Here is a 6000-nt window from a genome sequence, read left to right as displayed (position 1 = left end):
TGTTTGACTTGGTTTTCTGATTCTTTTTTAGAATCTTTATATATAAAAGCCAGTCTCCAACATTCCATCCACACCCTCAAAATTTTGTAATACTCACTGACTGTGGTTCCCAAACTTTCTCCCATGAACCACTTGAAAATTGCTGATGGTCTTGGTGGACCATTTAATTATATTTCTGCCTGTTGCATCTGTCATTCCATAGAATTTAAACTGTAGTACAGTACAATATAAGAAATAAAAGAAGCAATAAAAATACAATTAAGAATAAATATGAATATTTAATATGAAGGATGTGCCATCTTCAACCACAGACACACTGAGGACCATCTGAATGAAGATCACGGATCACAGCGTGGAAACCCCTGCTCTACAAGAACCCAAAACCGTAACCCAGAATGGAGCTGTGCAGAGAGGACTTAGGTTGATTTTTAGTGGTAGGGCATAGATTAGGGATGGGGATTGGGGGGATAAAGTTATTTACTTGGGGATATTGTACTGAGAGCAAAGTTTGCCCCCTCCAACCCTGTACCCAAGTGGTTGGAGCCCTGTGGCGATTTACAGAGCGGCTGTGCACAGAGATGCACTACATCTTCAGTGGTCCTTGCAGGAGGAATATAAGATCTCCCTTCACAGCCAGGCCTTCCCAGATGATCGTATGTTGAAGTCTTGAAGTTTGGGAGGTGTCCTCTTATATCTTACAGCTCTTGCAGATAAATAAGAGTCAGGTGCACCTCTGACAGCATTGGGAGATGCAGTTTGTACTGAAAATGTTGGAACATCTGACAATCCCCAATATTTTGTCTTCCCTATGTTGATGGAGTCCTTTTATATTCAGTATGCTATTCTTTCTATGCTTGTTTGACAATAGCAAAAGGATCTCTCTAAACTGGGTGAATGGCTAACAAAATGGCAAATGAGTTTCTATGGAAGTAAATGTAAAGTAATGCACACTAATTTTACCTGTATACTGATGGGGTCTCAACTGCTGGTAACTAAACCAGGAAAGAGATGTTGGAGTCATGGTGCTATAGCTCAACGAAATGATTAACCCAATGAGGTAGCTGTATAAAAGACATTCTAGAAAATAAAGCTACCATTATTATAATGCTTTTTAATATACTGATGCATATATGATGGGAAAATAAAAGTCCCCCTCATAATAGTAGAGCTAAGGGCCATCTTATGAAATTTACTGGTAGATTCAGGATAGACAAAAGGAAGCAGTTCTTCACACAATGCACAATTTACTGATGGAATTCATTGCCACAAGATGAGGTAGTAGCCGCTTGCTTGAATAGCTTTAAAAGGGAATTTGACAGATTTCATAGAGGATAAGTCTATTAAGAGCTATTAATCATGAGAACTGTATGAAGCCTCCCAAGTACCAATTCTCAAAGATCAACAACAGGAGAGGGCTATTTTTATGTCTTGCTTGTGGATCTTCCAGAGGCATCTGGTGTGCCACTGAGGGAAACAAGATGATGAACTAGAATGAGATTACTCTTTGATCTAATATGAACATAGGAAGCTGCCTTATAGTGATCAGACCATTGGTCCATTTAGCTCAGTACCATCTACACTGACTGGCAGTGACTCTCCAGGGTTTCAGGCAGGAGCCTCTCCCAGCCTTGCATGGAGATAGTGAGGACTGAATCTGGGACTTTCTGCATGCAAGGCAAATGCTCTACCACTGAGCTACGGCCCTTCCCCAATCCTGCTTGTAATCCAGCAGGACTGCTCGTGTGTTCTTTATGGACTGCACTCAACTGGGGTTCTCTGATTTGTTGCCTCTTAGTTATTGATTCAACTGATACCCCACCCTTCCTCCCAAAAGAGTCCAGGGCAGCAAACAATAATAACGCAATTTACATTTTGAATAAAACCAGTTTAAAACATTCTCTCAGCCAGTGATCTCAGAGGTGCTAGGAACGGTGTCGTTCAGATGCCATCAAATACCTGGCTAAACAGGAATGTTTTTAAATTCCTTCTGAAAGTCAATGAGGGAGACAGATGTACCTCATCAGGGAGGGCATTCCACAAAAGGTGAACTACCACTGAAAAGGCCCTGTCCTGTACGACCTCTTGGTCTGGCATTGTGATGCAGTGGTGCAATTAAGTAGTTCCAGATTCTAAGCTTAATGGCCTTATTTGGAGGGGGATTGCTCTGTAGATGGTACTGTGTATTACTTCAAAATATGGTACGCTAGTCCTGCTCCATCTGGAGCCCCTTTTGCTCATTCTGCTGAGTTCTGCCCAATACTTCTGCCCTGACAGCACCTCTGGATGAAGCTCACAGAATGGCCTTGGACAAATCAGGATGAAGGCAAACATTCTGAGTATGTGGGTGCTTCAACAATTGTGATTACTATGCCCCGGCACAAAGTCTACATTATCAGTGTCACACTGACAATGCAGATAAGTAATCTTATTATGCACTTTACTGATGGATCTCCCACCTAGTACTTTCACTTGTAATGCAGACAGCTTCTAGGAGCCCTTCATGGGGGACAGGGCTATCAATGGCTACTAGCCGTGATGGCTGTGCTCTGCCACCCTAGTCAGAGGCAGCATGCTTCTGAAAACCAGTTGCCGGAAGCCTCAGGAGGGGAGAGTGTTCTTGCACTCGGGTCCTGCTTGCGGGCTTCCCCCGGGCACCTGGTTCGCCACTGTGAGAACAGGATGCTGGACTAGATGGGCCACTGGCCTGATCCAGCAGGCTCTTCTTATGTTCTTATGTTCATTGTTTTGAACAGCAAGATCATGGCTGTTTCCAGTTCTTTAACTACTAGTTAAGGTCGCTGGCCATCTCTACTACTACCTCCAAGTTTTGGGATTTACGTTCTTTGTGTTGCCTGCAAGACCTGCTCCAGAACATTTTGTCTTTAATTAAAACATCCTGATCTTCTGCTGTTTCTTCCCCCACCCCTGCATGTCATTAAGATTATCCCGCAACAACTAGTGCTCAGTTTCCCCTGGTTTGTTAGGTAAACATCCTTGGAGGTGCTCCTAGATTCACTGCTGCACCTGGAAACTCATATGCCAGGAGTACTTTTCCCTGGCTGTAAACATTTCAGTCTTATTTAGCACTCTTCAAATACCTGAAGGGTAGTCCCATAGACAAGAGTAAATACTTGTTCTCTGTTGCCCCAGGGGCTGAAGTTACAGAAGGGTAGATTATGGTTGAGGGTAAGGCCATTTGACAAAGGAACCAATTGCCTAGGGGTGGGCTTTCCCTCATTAGAGGTACTCAAGCAGGGTATATAGTCATCTGTTCGGGATACTCTAGCTCTGGATTTACTGCACTGAGCAGGAGTTAGACTAGATGGCCAGCAAGGCTCCTTTTAACTCTCTGATTCTATGATCTTGATTCATGCCCTTGTAATTCTGAGGCTAGGTTACTATAATGCACTCTGTGTGGAGTTCCCTTTGAGAAGCATTACGTGGTACAATCTTTGAGATGATTACAAAGAGAACAGCATACCTTCTCCAGTATCTACACTAAGTTGCACCACTCTGAGCCCTACAAATCTTAAGAGCTCACATTTTATCATGATCTTTAACATTTGCCTAGCAATCCCTTTTGAGTATGTCTTCTGTGTATCAAGTTCACACTTTGCTGTCCTGGGGCTCCTTTTGGGAGGAAAGGCAGGATATAAATGTTGGCTCAAAACTTTAACCTGGAAGCTTGCCACAGTCTGATCCTGGACATTTTGTGGAAGTGCTGCAAAACATTTTTATTTGGACTATCAAGGGCTATCATTTTATTTGGGCTATTAAGCAGAAACAGAGAGAAATAGAGCTAAAATTGTAATTTAGTGTTTCACAGATATTTTTGTTTGTGAGTTTTCTGAATTAAAAATTTAATGTCACCAGCTTTGAGCCTTAGGGAAGGTGTAGTCTGTAAGTGGAATGAGAATGGTGATTAAAGATGAAAAAGGAAAATAGATGACAATATTTTATCTGAAGGTTGGAATTGTATGTGTGTGTCCCCTGGTTGGCTCCTTCAACGTGCTGCCTTCTTTTTCTATACCCTGTACTATTTCACACCAATGGCATAGTTATATAATTGTGTTTTGGCATTTTATTGCTAAATACTTTTTTTTCCAAATAAAGATAAGCTGCACCTTAAATAACTTTCCTCCTTTCTGCTAATATCTGTTGTATCAAATGAGAAGGATAAACATCTTTGATGCCACATGAAACTCAGGCTCAGTGAGAATAGAATTACCAGATGTCACTTTTCAGGGAATGTCTCGTTATAATGGAATTGCAGATTAATTTCATAGTTGGGGGTGAATGCCTCTCCCTGTGGCCATGCATGAGGATGATGGTTAGTACTTTGTTCCAACTGCTTTCCCCATATTTGATATACCACCATCACGATATTCAAATTTACCTCACTGACTCTGACCCTATATGCCTGCTAGTACTCTGTTGCCTTGTGGTTAATAGCACCTTACCCATCTGCTACCCTTGCTGGCTTTACAAAGTCCTGTTCATTTATACATATGCATACATTGCAAAAGCAGACGCTTTGTACTTTATCTGTTCCCCTAGCATTTTAATATGTGAAAACGACGTTTTCCTTGCTTTGATGAGCGGGCAACTAATCGTGTGCTGAGTACCTCATTCATGTTTCACGTCACTTCGTTTACCCTCAGAGGGGGAAAAGCTACTGATGTGAAAAACGGACATTCGTAATGCGAGTACATTTTTGTTCTTCTAATATAGTATTATATCGGAAGATGGTCTACTAATTCATTGTCACCTTACGTGACATTTTGAACCTCTCCGTTTTCTTCTGCACAGACAGGTGACGTTACCTCAAAGCACACCCCCTCCCCCGTCACAGTGGAAGGCGGTTGTCACTCCTTACCTTATATAGTGGCCTTTAACACCCGCCTCTGAAGGCTGGTTGGCCGACCCTTGAAGAAGGTGTTGATTGGCGCCTGCGGGTGCCTGTCAGCGTGCTCGGGCCTGGTGCGGCCTGTGAGGGACTGAGGGAGGCCATTGCGGCTGAAGCGTCTCTGAGAGCTCGATAAGGAATCGAAGCAGCAGAGTGGCTCTCCCGAGGGCTTCAGGGTAGGTGAGGCGGGCGCCTGAGCTGGCATGTTTAGGAGGAACTGCCAACGGGTGCGGTCGCTGTAGTCAGCGGGGCTGTTGATGGGAGGCGCCGGGGGATGGGGGAGCAGCGGGATGGGGGAGCAGCGGCGGCGACCACGACCATCACAGGCGGTTGTATGGTGACTTCAGTCACCCTCCCCCACACAGTGCTGGGGCTGGAAACTTTCCCTGTTACCTTTACAGCCCCCTCAGCCTCCTGCCCCCGTGAGCGTATCGCGGAGGCTCCACTTTAGGCCCCAGCCAGCTTCCTGCCCTCGTACCCCCCTCCCCGCGCCCGATTCCCACGACTCGTTTCGTCTCCAGCCGGTAGGATAGCGCTCTGCTGTCCGGGGAGGGGGCCGTATGTCAGGGCTAGCGAACATGCCTTGCATGCAGAAGGTCCTCCGTCCCTGGCATCTCCAGGGAAAAGCCTTGCCTGACATCTTGTAGACCCACGGTCAGTAAGCACTGGGCTTGGCGGACCACTGCTCTGACTCAGTGTAAGGTATTTGCGTGTTCTCATATGTATGTATACACAATCTGTTCCTCTTCTCCTTACTCTCTTTTGGTACCGCATTAATTTCCGTCCTTTGCGGTTTGTGACAGGAGATGCGGGAGATGTAGCTTCTTCAGCGTGTTGTTTTTGGACTAGTCTATTCGTGTCCCTGCGCAGGGGTCGGACTAGATGACTCCCGAGATCTTATACTTGGACTCCAGAGGCTTTTGTTATAAGCTGCAATCCTATACACACTTACCTGGGAGTAAATTCTATTGAATTTAGTGGCCCTGTTTATAAATACACCTGTGTAGGATTGTGCTGATACAAACCAAGCCCTGCAGGGGCATTTTCTTCCTGCCCATGCATTTTTTTCTCTTCCAGGGCTTTCAAGTTAGCAT

General features: G+C 44.8%; 1 protein-coding gene across 3 annotated transcripts in view; it reads left to right on the top strand.

Moving 5' to 3' along the window:
• The first annotated feature begins 4943 nt into the window (after window positions 1-4943).
• The window catches only part of MAPK9 (mitogen-activated protein kinase 9), a 73345-nt gene continuing 72288 nt past the window's right edge, over window positions 4944-6000 (top strand). For 2 of the 3 annotated variants that reach the window (XM_061617284.1, XM_061617286.1), the window contains exon 1: window positions 4944-5082. The gene's annotated coding sequence lies outside the window, so the exon portion shown is untranslated. The remainder of the gene's footprint in view (window positions 5083-6000) is intronic. The other variant, XM_061617283.1, reaches the window with a different exon arrangement.

Source organism: Rhineura floridana, chromosome 3 (genome assembly GCF_030035675.1).
Source record: "Rhineura floridana isolate rRhiFlo1 chromosome 3, rRhiFlo1.hap2, whole genome shotgun sequence".
NCBI lineage: Eukaryota > Metazoa > Chordata > Lepidosauria > Squamata > Rhineuridae > Rhineura > Rhineura floridana.
Note: the sequence above shows the minus strand (reverse complement) of the source record. Positions and strands in the feature narration are given on the sequence as shown.